General features: G+C 46.0%; 1 protein-coding gene across 6 annotated transcripts in view; it reads right to left on the reverse strand.

Moving 5' to 3' along the window:
- Nucleotides 1-15,659, reverse strand: part of LOC118388042 (ras-specific guanine nucleotide-releasing factor RalGPS1) — a 319,864-nt gene that overhangs the window by 270,609 nt on the left and 33,596 nt on the right. The window contains exon 2 of one of the 6 annotated variants that reach the window (XM_052525025.1): nucleotides 9,144-9,302. The exons of the other annotated variants lie outside the window; for them this stretch is intronic. The gene's annotated coding sequence lies outside the window, so the exon portion shown is untranslated. The remainder of the gene's footprint in view (nucleotides 1-9,143; nucleotides 9,303-15,659) is intronic. 6 annotated transcript variants of the gene reach the window in all.

Consider the following 15,659-nt stretch of genomic DNA (forward strand, 5'->3'; position numbering starts at 1 on the left):
CAAAAGATTTTACTGAGTTCCAGTTCATGTAAGGAAAAATCAGTCAATTTAAATAAATTCATTAGGCCCTAATCTGTGGATTTCACATGACTGGGAATACAGACATGCATCGGTTGATCACAAATACCTAAGAATTTAAGTAGGGCCATGGATCAGCAATCCAGTCCGTATCTGGTGTGACCAACATTTGCCTCATGCAGTGTGACATCTCCTTCACATAGAGTTGATCAGGCTGTTGAATGTTGTCCCACTCCTCTTCAATGACTGTGCAAAGTTGCTGGATATTGGTGGGAACTGGAACACGGCGTTGCTGGATATTGGTGGGAACTGGAACACGCCGTTGCTGGATATTGGTGGGAACTGGAACACGGCGTTGCTGGATATTGGTGGGAACTGGAACACGGCGTTGTACACAACGAATCAGAGCATCCCGAACGGTGACATGTATGGTGAGTGATGCCAGACCATGGAAGAACTGGGACATTTTCAGATTCCAGGAATCGTGCACAAGTCCTTGCAACACTATCATGCTGAAACATGAGGCGATGGCGGCAGAATGAATGACACGACAAATGGGCCTCAGGATATAGGTCTCGGTATCTCTGCATTCAAAATTGCCATTGATAAAAAAATGCAATTGTGTTCCGTTGTCCGTAGCTTATGCCTGCCCCATACCATAACCCCACCACCACCACCACCACCACCACCACGGAGCACTCTGTTCACATCAGCAAACCGCTCGCCCACAAGACGCCATACACGCCATACACGCCATACACGCCATACACGCCATACACGCCATACACGCCATACACGCCATACACGCCATACACGCCATCTGCCCGGTACAGTTGAAACCATGATTCATCCTGTGAAGAGCAGTCAGGTCAAAACCCCTGTTGAGGACGACAGGCATGCAGTTGTGTGGCCTGTGGTTGTGCAAACCCAGTTTCATCAGCTGTCCGGATGGCTCGTATCAGACCATCCCGCAGGTAAAGAAGCCGGATGTGGAGGTTCTGGGCTGGCATGATTATGTGTGGTCTGCAGGTTGTGAGGCCGGTTGGACATACTGCCAAATTCTCAAAAACTACATTGGAGGCAGCTTATGTTAGAGAACAAAACATGATACATTGGTGGCATTGGTTACACATGGTCTGCGGTTCTGAGGCTGGACGTACTACCAAATTCTCTAAAAAGACGCTGGAGGCGGCAAATGGTAGAGAAATGAACATTAAATTCTCTGGCAGCAACTCTGGTGCACATTCCTGCCAATTGTATGCTCCCTCAAAACTTGTGACGTTTCTGGCATTGTGTTGTGTGACAAAACTGCACATTTTAGAGTGGTCTTTCCTTGTCCCCAGCACAAGGTGCTCCTGTGTAATGATCATGCTGTTTAATCAGCTTCTTGATATGCCACACGTGTCAGGTGGATGGATTATCTTGGAAAAAAGGAGAAATGCTCAATAACAGGGATGTAAACACATTTGTGCACAAAAATTGAGAGAAATAAGCTTCTTGTGCGTATGGAACATTTCTGGGACCTTTTATTTCAGCTCTTGAAACATGGGACCAGCACTTTACATGTTGCGTTGAGATTTTTGTTCAGTGTAGTTAAGAGACTGAGGGGGAAGAGCGGATGCTAAGGTCATAAAAAAGTCAGATAAAATATTGATGCCACCAGCTTTCCCCAGTCGTATGACAAACCCTGCCACCTACTGTGTGTCGTTTTGTGTGTCTCTCACTCACACACACACACACACACACACACGCAGGAAAGCAGACCGTCTGAGTCATCACTCCTCACTGCGGGATACAGGAGGACTAAAGCACCATGTGTGACGACAGTTTATGCACACACGTACAGACTAAGGTAGTGGTATTCAATGTTGAGGTCGGGAGGTTTTTTTGGGGGGTCACCAAAATGTAATAATACATTTTTAAAAAGCACAGATTGTACTTAAATGTTTGAGAAATAATTTCATTGATATGCATTCATTGGCTTCTCATATTAATGAGATATTATTACTACAGGAACATTATTTTTCCAAAAATGAAAATACTGCCCCCTAGTCACAAAAGGTTAATGAGGAGGGGGGGGGAGCAACCAAGACGGCTTGTTGATGTTCAAACACCCTTGTGGATCTGGTCATAACCTGGACCACCCACACGTTGGTCCCATATAGCCCACATACAGTATAAAGGTCAGTGTGGATCCGCTACACATGCCTACTCGGAAACAAATGAGACTCACAGCGAGGCCTATAAAATACACACAACTCATGAAATATTAGTGATGATGATGTTGATGAAACGCAAAGAGACAGGGAGGCATAAAAGCAGACGAGCTAATTAAATCCTTCTGACATCCCTGCCCTCCAGAGGATAGCCAAGTGTGTCGTTGCGGTGACAGGTAACCGTGGAAACACTGATGACGTCGCGAGGAGGGCGAAATGAAAGGGTCCCCTTTCTGGTAATGAAGCTCGGCATAGTGTGTGTGAGATTGTGATTGTGCCAAATGACACACTATTCCCTTTATAGTGCACTACTTTCGACCAGGTTGACCAAACGTAGTCCACTATAAAGGAGTAGGGAGACATTTGGGACACAGCCTAGGTTCCACCCCTCTCGCCCCCCCCCCATATGAGCGAGAGAGAGTGAGTCTGTGACATCAAAAGGGCCTACATTCATGTCGTATTGCCAAAGGCCAGTTTTACAACATGTTATACAATACAAATATACAGTACATTTAACAGAGTCTGGCATTCAGTATAAAACATGTCTAAATCAGAACGGATAATTAGAAGTATCAATGAGTCAACTTATTCAAATGAATGAAGGATTTCAACAGTATTGTTACCATGTAGACCTGTATGTTAAAAAGGTACGAATCAGAACTCACACAGTTACCTTGTGTAGGTTTCCATTAAAAACAAAAATCAGAATCAGGACTTAAGACCGCAACACAGAGGCTCTCGAACCATGAAGATGCTATTTTTAATCTGAAATAAAAACCTTTAAAAAAGCCATGTCATCATATCTCTCCCCACCATTACCCATTGGTTCCTAAATGATGGCGTGTGTGGCAGGAGAGTCTTGTGTTTCCATTAGGCTGGCACACACAGGGCCCGAGCTCAGAGGCCATAATTGCACACCTCCTCCAGCTGCACTGCAATTAGTGTCTCCACAGGAGCAAAGCGAGGGAGGAAAAAGAGATGGGAATCAGAGAGAGAAGACCGAAAGAAAGACATAAGAGCGAAAGTGAAAGCGAGTGAGGTGGGAAAAGAAAGAGCAAAACGTCTGAGTGGGGGGATAGAAAGAGAGAAGTGAGAGGGCTCTGCGAGAGAGCAGGGGGGTGGGGGGGGACCGAGAGATGACTGAAAGAGCAAGGCAGACACCGAGATAAGATCGAAAAGAGAGAAGTGAGAAAGCATATCAAAAGGATGGAATTATTCTCGGACACAGACACAGAGTAGAGGCGTAAAGGACGTCAGCGGAGTGATTGAGAGATCGGTGGGAGTAGGTTATCATTTCATATCCCCAGATCAGCCATTCTCAACAAGGCCGGGGTCAAAAAAAAAAGTTAAAGTTGAGCTTTCAACTTCCTGTTGAGAGTTGTAATAGTAGAATGCACAAGGTGCAATTTCAAAAATGTTCTAGCTAGTACTTCGGCAGCTTTCCTTTTGTTATGTCACAATTACTATTGGGCAGAACATAAACCGAAACAAACTGCAAATGAATCACATGAGTTTGTAGTCACTGACTAAACGTAGTCATTGGGTGTTAGGAACACGAGACCAAATACTAAACTAGACGTCGTCGTTGGGGCGGCAGGTAGCCTAGTGGTTAGAGAGTTGGACTAGTAACCGCAAGGTTGCAAGTTCAACCCCCCGAGCTGACAAGGTACAAATCTGTCGTTCTGCCCCTGAACAGGCAGTTAACCCACTGTTCCTAGGCCGTCATTGAAAATAAGAATTTGTTCTTAACTGACTTGCCTTTAAAGGTAAAAAATACAACTTGGGTGTAAGGAACATGAGACCAAATACTAAACGGGAGTCATTGGATGTATATATATATATTTTTGTTACCTTTATTTAACTAGGCAAGTCAGTTAAGAACAAATTCTTATTTTTCTGGAAGAAGCCACTGCTGTCCAAAAAAAACATTGTTGCACGTCTGAAGTTTGTAAAAAGAGCACCTGGATGTTCCACAGCGCTACTGGCAACATTTCTGTGGACAGATTAAACTAAAGTGGAGTTGTTTGGAACGAACACACAACACTATGTGTGGAGAAAAAAAAGGCACAGCACACCAACATCAAAACCTCATCCCAACTGTAAAGTCTGGTGGAGGGAGAATCATGGTTTGGAGCTGCTTTGCTGCCTCAGGGCCTGGACAGCTTGTTATCGTCGACGGGAAAATGAATTCCCAAGTTTATCAAGACATTTTGCAGGATAATGTTAGGCTATCTGTCCACCAGTTGAATCTCAACAGAAGTTGGGTGACGCAACAGGACAACGACCCAAAACACAGAAGTAAATCAATGGCTTCAACAGAAGGGACTCTGGCCCAGTCAGAGTCCTGACCTCAACCCGATTTAAAAGGCTGTAGTCATGACCTCGAAGGCGGTTCAACCAGACATCCTTAAGAATATTGCTGAACTGAAACGGTTTTGTAAAGATGGTCTAAAAATCCTCCTGACCGTTGTGCAGGTCTGATCTGTAACTACATGTAAAGATAGAATTGTTTGTGTGTTATTAGTTTAATTATACTGTGTTTGTTTATTGTTGAGACTGATTTTTTGGGGGGGGGACCAATTTATGCAGAAATCCAGGGATTTCCAAAGGGTTCACACATTTTTTTCCTTGCCACAGTAGGTATGAAAACACCCCCCCCCCAAAAAAAAGTGGCATTCTGTACTGTCACCTCATATGAAACATTCTCAAATCCAAAATGGTGTATAGGAGCCAAATTACACTTTTTTTTGTTGCTTTCTTGAGTTTGTAGTCACAAATTGCATGTAGTCATTGCATGTAGTCATTGCATGTAGTCATTGCATGTAGTCATTGCATGTAGTCATTGCATGTAGTCATTGCATGTAGTCATTGCATGTAGTCATTGCATGTAGTCATTGCATGTAGTCATTACATGTAGTCATTGCATGTAGTCATTGCATGTAGTCATTGCATGTAGTCATTGCATGTAGTCATTGCATGTAGTCATTGCATGTAGTCATTGCATGTAGTCATTGCATGTAGTCATTGCATGTAGTCATTGCATGTAGTCATTGCATGTAGTCATTGCATGTAGTCATTGCATGTAGTCATTGCATGTAATCTAGTCATTCTAATTCTAATTCTGAGTCTAATTCTTGAATGACAGCAGATCTAATTCTTGAATGACAGCAGATCTAATTCTTGAATGACAGCAGATCTAATTCTTGAATGACAGCAGACTACCTGACATGATGACTCCTTGCTGTCTAATGCTTGAATGACAGCAGTCATGCTTGAATGACTGAATGCTGCTTGAATGACAGCAGATCTAATTCTTGAATGACAGTTTCAACTGTTCTGCCTTGTTATTATCTTGAATAAATTATTGAATGACCATGCTGGTCATTTATGAACATTTGAACATCTTGGCCATGTTCTGTTATAATCTCCAGATCGGAATGACACAGCCATTCTTGAAGAGGACTGGCCACCCCACATAGCCTGGTTCCTCTCTGACCAGGTTTCTTCCTAGGTTTTGGCCTTTCTAGGTTTTGGGAGTTTTTCCTAGCCACCGTGCTTCTACACCTGCATTGCTTGCTGTTTGGGGTTTTAGGCTGGGTTTCTGTACAGTACTTTGAGATATCAGCTGATGTACGAAGGGCTATATAAATAAATGTGATTTGATTTGATCTAATTCTTGAATGACAGCAGATCTAATTCTTGAATGACAGCAGATCTAATTATTGAATGACAGCAGATCTAATTCTTGGATGGAAGTGCCTTTACGTGTTTAACGATTATTTTTACCAGGTAAGTTGATAACTGATAACACGTTCTTCTTTACAGCAACGACCTTGTGAATAGTCCCCTTCCACTGCCCTGGGGCATTGGACTCGCCTTAGACCAGAGGAAAGAGGGCCCCTACTGGCCTCCAACAACACTTCCAGCGGCATCTCGTCTCCGGTCCAGGGACCGACCTTGCTTAGCTTCAGAAGGCAAGACAGCAGTGGGATACTGCTGGCACATTTCACCAGAGGGGAGGAGATATTACACGCAAGCAACTGGCATCTAGGTTTTATTACCTCCGAGTGAAAAGCTGTGCAAAGCTTAATTACCAGAGTGATCATAAATCCAACAGGCAATTGCAGTTTGTCACATCTGTTTACCAACATGATATAGCCCCTTCTTCCACCTTTAAGACTATGGAGGACCAAAGAGAAACTGGTATTTGGGTTTCATTTAACACTCCAGCTGCTAACTAAAAAAAAGTCCCAGCAGCTGTCAGCAAAGCGAACTTCTTATGCTGAAGCTGTGACATCAGTTTGATAAGAGCACAGGAAGTCAAGTCAGAACCAGGAAGTAGGATGTTAGTGCCTGCAATGACATTGTAACACGGAAAAGAGCAGATGGGAATCTTCTGATGTGACAGGCGAGGTCACAGTGACCGTCATAAGCTGGAGGCCAAGCCAGGGCTTTAGATCGGCTTAGAGGGGGACACCCCGGGTGCCAGTGTAGTCTGGAGACGTAGCCGGCTGGCGCACTGCCTCCCTCTTCGTTTTTATGTGGCCTCGCTCGGAGCAGCTTCCAAAAGGCTGTCTTTGTGTTCGACGAGACCCAGCAAGAAGGGCGTGTCCAGGCGGCAGAACGGCACAGCTACACCAACGCACCTCCCGCTCTGCCACCACCCCAACACTCCAGGCGGTGACCCCCTTCCCCCAACCCTCCAGGGGGTGACCCCCTTCCCCAACCCTCCAGGGGGTGAGTGAGAGGTGAATGCAGTGGTTGGGGTAGATAGTTTAGAGGGAGGAGAAGGGTTAGAGAATGGTCTGTGCCGCTCATTAGCACAAAGTCAAGGCTGAGAGCCCAGCCTGAGGGCACGCTCGCCCTCTCGTCTAGCCACGGCCGGCGCTGTGCATTGTGGGTCTTTAAACAAAGCCGTGGGGACAAGCAGAGGAGTGGCAGATGGAAAGGCCAGCGACAGAGGAGAGGGGACGGACAGTAAGAGAGAGATGAGGGAGAAGGGGAGGTAGGACAGACTAAGGCAGGAAGAAAATACGTAGAGAAAGAAATGGGAAGTGAGCGACAAAAAAAAGGGACGAGATGGAAAGAAAGACTGTTGGGGGGGGGTGCTTTCAATCCGTATCCATTCATTTTGGTCCAATTAAAAGCAAGTCGAGTCACAATAGAAACGTAAGGTGAACCAATTCACACTGTTTCTAAAAAGGAGGGTGACAGTCAAGACATCTGACTGAATATGCATCAGATATTGGGATCATTTGCTGTTCTAAGCCACAAAAAACATTCCCAGAGGCCGAGCCACTACCACCGTACAGGCCACATCAATATTAATGACAATCATGAACAATAACAAAGAGAGATGGAGCTTTTCAAAGATGTGATCATGTCTCACGATACGCAATTTTCTTAAAATGTATTCGTATTATTATCAACCCTATAATTTTTTTTTAAAAAAGGTTATAATTATACTGCTTAAGACTCTGTACACAAGATCTATTACACACACAATTCTTGTGCATCTACTTAAAGACACACAATACCTCCCTTGCAAATCTTTGCCAACATCAATATATATATTCAATCATGTTGCGTCATTCTATTGTTTCCAATGGCATTACAATACTTTCCCTCAATATGATCGTAGTAAAAGAAACTACGTTCAAATCATTTGTAAAAACAAAATGGGGTCCTATTCCATAACCAGATTTCACCTCCTTGTTTATTGTTGTTGTAAACAATTAAATCCAAAATGAAAGGCAATACGTCAATCAGAAACAAATATGATCTTGGTAGAGGAGCATATGGGATGTGGCATCAAAGACATTTGGTTCGTATTAGTCTTCAAAAGTCCAAAAAACTAAAGGAGAAACACACCTCATCAGCATTTTTTATCTCTTTGATCTGGAATTTAAAAAAAATAAAAATGTTTTGACATCAACAAACATTGTTCTCTAGCACCTGTATTCATCTTGGCTACCCGACAAAAAAAAACTAAATAGTTACAGTGTGAAACGAAACTGTCAGCTCAAGACTGCCTTCTCTGCATGCCTGCTGGTTTCTATTGACAAAATGCCTTTCACCTGAAGCCCTTCCATTTACAAGGTATGCACATATAGGGCCCTAGGCGAACACAGCCAACCAAGCCTTAGCAAACCAGCGACGATAAAACAAAATAGCTAGATATGGTCATTCAAATACCATTTTTATTTATTTTTTATTTTTATTTCACCTTTATTTAACCAGGTAGGCTAGTTGAGAACAGTTCTCATTTAACCAGGTAGGCTAGTTGAGAACACCTATTTAAGATAAAGCTAGTTGAGAACACCTTTATTTAACCAGACTAGTTGAGAACACAGAGTTAACCACATGGAGTGAAACAATCTCATTTGCAAGTCAATGGCCAAGATAACACAGTAGGAACAGAAAAAAGAGTTACACATGGAGTCTATATAACATTATGTAGGAAAAAAAAGGCATGTGTGCAAAAGGCATGAGGAGGTAGGGGAATAATTACAATTTTGCAGATTAACACTGGAGTGATAAATGATCAGATGGTCATGTACAGGTAGAGATATATTGTTGTGCAAAAGCGCAGAAAAGTAACTAAATAAAAACAGTATGGGGATGAGGTAGGTAAAAATGGGTGGGCTATTTTCCGATAGACTATGTACAGCTGCAGCGATCGGTTAGCTGCTCAGATAGCAGATGTTTGAAGTTGGTGAGGGAGATAAGTCTCCAACTTCAGCGATTTTTGCAATTCGTTCCAGTCACAGGCAACAGAGAACTGGAACGAAAGGCGGCCAAATGAGGTGTTGGCTTTAGGGATGATCAGTGAGATACACCTGCTGGAGCGCGTGCTACGGATGGGTGTCGCCATCGTGACCAGTGAACTGAGATAAGGCGGAGCTTTACCTAGCATGGACTTGTAGATGACCTGGAGCCAGTGGGTCTGGCGACGAATATGTAGCGAGGGCCAGCCGACTAGAGCATACAAGTCGCAGTGGTGGGTGGTATAAGGTGCATTAGTGACAAAGTCACAGTCTACTTCATATCCGGCCTGATGTCATAGCGCTGAAAGAGAAGGGAAAAAAAGACTCATGACTCCTTACTCAATACAGCTCTGTGGAAGACGGATCAGACAAAATGGATTATGTGGAGAGACTCAAAAGACGCACAAATGCGGCATTGTCTCAGAAACCCTTTGCTCGGTCTCGCTCTCTACAGACAAACTGCTAGCCACATACACACAGTCAACCAAAAAGACACACGCGCATCCAAACAGACACACTTGGATTCTGTGCACCCTGGCCTTAGGCACCCAGTTAGACAGAAACAGTCACACACTTGGATTCTGTGCACCCTGGCCTTAGGCACCCAGTTAGACAGAGCGCCCAGTTAGACAGAAACAGTCACACACTTGGATTCTGTGCACCCTGGCCTTAGGCACCCAGTTAGACAGAGCGCCCAGTTAGACAGAAACAGTCACACACTTGGATTCTGTGCACCCTGGCCTTAGGCACCCAGTTAGACAGAGCGCCCAGTTAGACAGAAACAGTCACACACTTGGATTCTGTGCACCCTGGCCTTAGGCACCCAGTTAGACAGAGCGCCCAGTTAGACAGAAACAGAGAGCAGATGACCAGCAGCACTCACATGACTGCCTTTATCTATTCGATATATGTCAGGGGTGGTTGTAGAGTGGCGGGGAGATCAGGGAGGGATTACTACTAAAGCAGACAGAGAGAGGTTAGAGAGACACGTAGACAGAGACAGAGGGGTTAGAGAGACAGAGGGGTTAGAGAGACACGTAGACAGAGACAGAGGGGTTAGAGAGACAGAGGGGTTAGAGAGACACGTAGACAGAGACAGAGGGGTTAGAGAGACAGAGGGGTTAGAGAGACAGAGGGGTTAGAGAGACAGAGACAGAGGGACAGAGAGTTAGACAGAGACAGAGGGGTTAGCACCCAGAGACAGAGGGGTTAGAGAGACAGAGGGGTTAGAGAGACAGAGGGGTTAGAGAGACAGAGGGGTTAGAGAGACAGAGGGGTTAGAGAGACAGAGGGGTTAGAGAGACAGAGAGGTTAGAGAGACAGAGACGTTAGAGAGACAGAGACGTTAGAGAGACAGAGACGTTAGAGAGACAGAGGGGTTAGAGAGACAGAGACAGAGGGGTTAGAGAGACAGAGGGGTTAGAGAGACAGAGAGGGTTAGAGAGACAGAGGGGTTAGAGAGACAGAGAGGTTAGAGAGACAGAGACGTTAGAGAGACAGAGACGTTAGAGAGACAGAGACGTTAGAGAGACAGAGACGTTAGAGAGACAGAGACGTTAGAGAGACAGAGACGTTAGAGAGACAGAGACGTTAGAGAGACAGAGACAGAGGGGTTAGAGAGACAGAGACAGAGGGGTTAGAGAGACAGAGGGGTTAGAGAGACAGAGACAGAGGGGTTAGAGAGACAGAGGGGTTAGAGAGACAGAGACAGAGGGGTTAGAGAGACAGAGGGGTTAGAGAGACAGAGACAGAGGGGAGAGAGACAGAGACAGGGGGGTTAGAGAGACAGAGACAGGGGGGTGAGAGACACAGAGACAGGGGGGTGAGAGACACAGAGACAGAGCAAGACTGGGCCTGACTGAAATGCTCCTCTCTGGTTCAATTGGACGTCAGCCAGAACCTTCAAAAACAGCCCCTAGAGGAAAACAGGAGGGGCGAAGAGAGGTTAGAGAGGAGAGGATGAAGAGAGAAGAGAGAGGAGAGGACGAAGAGAGGTTAGAAAGAGGAGAGGATGAAGAGAGAGGAGAGGACGAGGAGAGGATGAAGAGGACGAAGAGAGGAGAGGACGAAGAGAGAAGAGGGAGGAGAGGATGAAGAGAGAGAGGAGAGGACGAGGAGAGGAGAAGAGAGAAGAGGGAGGAGAGGATGAAGAGAGAAGAGGGAGGAGAGGATGAAGAGAGGTTAGAGAGAGGAGAGGATGAAGAGGATGAATAGAGAAGCGGGAGGAGAGGATGAAGAGAGAAGCGAGAGGAGAGGATGAAGAGAGAAGAGAGAGGAGAGGATGAAGAGGATGAAGAGAGAAGAGGGAGGAGAGGAGAAGAGAGAGGAGAGGATGAAGAGAGAGAAGAGGGAGGAGAGGATGAAGAGAGAAGAGGGAGGAGAGGATGAAGAGAGAAGAGGGAGGAGAGGATGAAGAGAGAAGAGGGAGGAGAGGATGAAGAGAGAAGAGGGAGGAGAGGATGAAGAGAGAAGAGGGAGGAGAGGATGAAGAGTGAAGAGGGAGGAGAGGATGAAGAGAGGTTAGAGAGAGGAGAGGATGAAGAGAGGTTAGAGAGAGGAGAGGATGAAGAGAGGTTAGAGAGAGGAGAGGATGAAGAGAGGTTAGAGAGAGGAGAGGATGAAGAGAGAAGAGGGAGTGCCAAGCACGCAGTGAATATGTAATGAGATCGAGGGCGTGATTGCTAGACAGCCAGGAGGATGTACTAGACAGAGCAGTGGTCAGACTGCCATGTACAAACACAATGAGCAAGGAGACAGCAGCAGCAGCTTTTACTAGAGAAGGAGAAGAAGAGGGGGGAAGAGAAGGATATACAGGGCAGGGGAGATTAAACTAGGAGAGGAATAACACATGGGTTGAATAGAGAGGAGTGAAAGTGTGCCAGAATGTTACGGGACGAGGGATTTGCCCTTATTGCCCTCCTGTAATCGGAAGTCATCCAGGACAAATGGATGTTTGTTCTTAAAAACGGGAAAATAAATACATGTTCTGAAACAATTAACACTCCGATGTCAGTGCAGTATCTGTTGATCATCTCCTCCAAATGACTCTGCCGAATCCCCCCCCCCAATCTCCACATACACTGTATTCCATTATCCCCCATGACCTTTAAGTGATGAGAACACTAGAAGGATTTGCATGGTCATTCCAACGTCTGCAGTGGCTGTACAGCTGTGAAAAGGCCCTCCGCAGAAGTCAGGGCATTCATAATTATTGTGCTTTGCGGAGCAGAGCTGTCATCGAGGAAGTTGTCAAGGAAGTATGTTTGTGTACAGTACCTCCCGCCCCCACCTACCGGCAACCAATCATGTCAATGCGGAGCCCTTCGCATTGTTAAAACATTTTGGAGGCGCACGGCGATGTGCTACAGAGCATCGGTTAGGACCCCGCAAACCACCGGAGGCGTCACACCCTCCGTACGGAGCCTCTGGATCGTAGTGCCCCAGCTTTTAGACTACATTAACACACACACACACACACACACACACACACACACACACACTGCTCGCCGTTAGTTCTGAATCAATAGCTCTGCTGTTGGAAGTCCCGCTCTACAGTCTACAGTCTACACGTGTAAAGCAATAAGAATATGTACATAAAAATATATGAATGAGTGATGGCCGAACGGCATAGGCAAGATACAGTAGATGGTATAGAGTACAGTATATGAGTAATGTAGGGTGTAAACATTATATAAAGTGGCATTGTTTAAAGTGGCTAGTGATACATTACATCAATTTTTCCATTATTAAAGTGGCTAGAGTTGAGTAAGTACAGTGCCTTGCGAAACTATTCGGCCCCCTTGAACTTTGCAACCTTTTGCCACATTTCAGGCTTCAAACATAAAGATTTAAAACTGTATTTTTTTGTGAAGAATCAACAACAAGTGGGACACAATCATGAAGTGGAACGACATTTATTGGATATTTTAAACTTTAACAAATCAAAAACTGAAAGATTGGGCGTGCAAAATTATTCAGCCCCCTTAAGTTAATACTTTGTAGCGCCACCCTTTGCTGCCATTACAGCTGTAAGTCGCTTGGGGTATGTCTATCAGTTTTGCACATCGAGAGACTGAATTTTTTTCCCATTCCTCCTTGCAAAACAGCTCGAGCTCAGTGAGGTTGGATGGAGAGCATTTGTGAACAGCAGTTTTCAGTTCTTTCCACAGATTCTCGATTGGCAAATGTGGCAAAAGGTCGCAAAGTTCAAGGGGGCCGAATACTTTCGCAAGGCACTGTATGTTAGCAGTGTTAGTGATGGCTGTTTAACAGTTTGATGGCCTTGAGATAGAAGCTGTTTTTCAGTCTCTCGGTCCCAGCTTTGATGCACCTGTACTGGCCTCGCCTTCTGGAGGGGTGAACAGGCAGTGGCTCAGGTGGTTGTTGTCCTTGATGATCTTTTTGGCCTTCCTGTGACATCGGGTGGTGTAGGTGTCCTGGAGGGCAGGTAGTTTGCCCCCGGTGATGCGTTGTGCAGACCTCACTACCCACTGGAGAGCCTTACGGTTGTGGGCGGAGCAGTTGCCGAACCAGGCGGTGATACAGCCCGACAGGATGCTCTCGATTGTGCATCTGTAGAAGTTTGTGAGTGCTTTAGGTGACAAGCCAAATTTCTTCAGCCTCCTGAGGTTGAAGTGACGTTGCTGCGCCTTCTTCACGATGCTGTCTGTGTGGGTGGACCATTTCAGTTTGTCCGTGATGTGTATGCCGAGGAACTTAAAACTTACTACCCTCTCCACTACTGTCCCGTCAATGTGGATAGGGGGGCTGCTCCCTCTGCTGTTTCCTGAAGTCCACAATCATCTCCTTAGTTTTGTTGACGTTGAGTGTGAGGTTATTTTCCTGACACCACACTCCGAGGGCCCTCACCTCCTCCCTGTAGGCCGTCTCGTCGTTGTTGGTAATCAAGCCTACCACTGTAGTGTGGTCTGCAAACTTGATGATTGAGTTGGATGCATGCATTGCCACGCAGTCATGGGTGAACAGGGAGTACAGGAGAGGGCTGAGAATGCACCCTTGTGGGGCCCCAGTGTTGAGGATCAGCGGGGTGGAGATGTTACCTACCGTCACCACCTGGGGGCGGCCCTTGAGGAAGTCCAGGACCCAGTTGCACACGGCGGGGTCGAGACCCACAGCAGACTGGGTTAAGGATTGATTGAATATGTCCGTAAACACACCAGCCAGCTGGTCTGCGCATGCTCTGAGGATGCGGCTGGGGATGCCGTCTGGGCCTGCAGCCTTGAGAGGATTAACACATTTGAATGTTTTACTCACGTTGGCTGCAGTAAAGGAGAGCTTGCAGGTTGTGGTAGCGGGCCGTGTCAGTGGCACTGTATTGTCCTCAAAGCAAGCAAAGAAGTTGTTTAGTTTGTCTGGGAGCAAGACATCGTGGTCCGCAACGTGGCTGGTTTTTCTTTTGTAGTCCGAGATTGACTGTAGACCCTGCCACATACCTCTCGTGTGTGAGCCGTTGAATTGCGACTCTACTTTGTCTCTATACTGAGGCTTACCTTGTTTGATTGCCTTACGGAGGGAATAGCTACACTGTTTGTATTCGTTCATGTTTCCTGTCACCTTGCCCTGATTTAAAGCAGTGGTTCGCGCTTTCAGTTTTTTGCGCGAATGCTGCCATCAAGCCACGGTTTCTGGTTGGGGAATGTTTTAATAGACGCTGTGGGTACAACATCACCAATGCACTTGCTAATAAACTCGCTCACCGAATCAGCGTATTCATCAATGTTGTTGTTCGAAGCTATGCGGAACATATCCCAGTCCACATGATCAAAGCAATCTTGAAGCGTGGAATCCGATTGGTCGGACCAGCGTTGAACAGACCTGAGCACGGGTGCTTCCTGTTTTAGTTTCTGTCTATAGGCTGGGAGCAACAAAATTGAGTCGTGGTCAGCTTTTCCGAAAGGAGGGCGGGGGAGGGCCTTATATGCGTCGCGGAAGTTAGAATAACAATGATCCAGGGTTTTACCAGCCCTGGTTGCACAATTGATATGCTGATAGAATTTAGGGAGCCTTGTTTTCAGATTAGCCTTGTTAAAATCCCCAGCTACAATAAATGCAGCCTCGGGATATGTGGTTCCCAGTTTACATAGAGTAGATGAAGTTCGTTCAGGGCCGTCGATGTGTCTGCTTGGGGGGGAGGAATATACACGATCCGGCGCCGACAGAGATGGCCGCTTCGTGTTCCTAGGAAACTATGCAGTATGTTGTTGTTTGGTGTTATTTCTTACATTGTTACCCCAGGAAATCTTAGGTTTTGTTACATACAGTCGAGAGGAACTATTGGATATAAGAGCAACGTCAACTCACCAACATTACGACCAGGAATACGACTTTCCCGAAGCAGATCCTCCGTTTAGCCCACCACCCAGGACAATGGATCGGATCCGAGCCGGCAACCCAAAACAACGGCACCGCAGAAGGAGCGGTCTTCTGATCAGGCGGTCTTCCGTAGACGGGCACATCGTGCACCCAAGCATGCTACTCGCCAATGTCGTTTCTTGACAACAAGGTAGACGAAATCCGAGCAAGGGTTGCCTTCCAGAGAGACAGAGACTAACGTTCTTTGTTTCACAGAAACATGGCTCACTCGAGACACGCTGTCGGAATTGGTACAGACACCTGGTTTCTTCACTCATCGCACCGA

Source organism: Oncorhynchus keta, chromosome 9 (assembly GCF_023373465.1).
Source record: "Oncorhynchus keta strain PuntledgeMale-10-30-2019 chromosome 9, Oket_V2, whole genome shotgun sequence".
In the NCBI taxonomy this organism is placed as follows: Eukaryota; Metazoa; Chordata; class Actinopteri; order Salmoniformes; family Salmonidae; genus Oncorhynchus; species Oncorhynchus keta.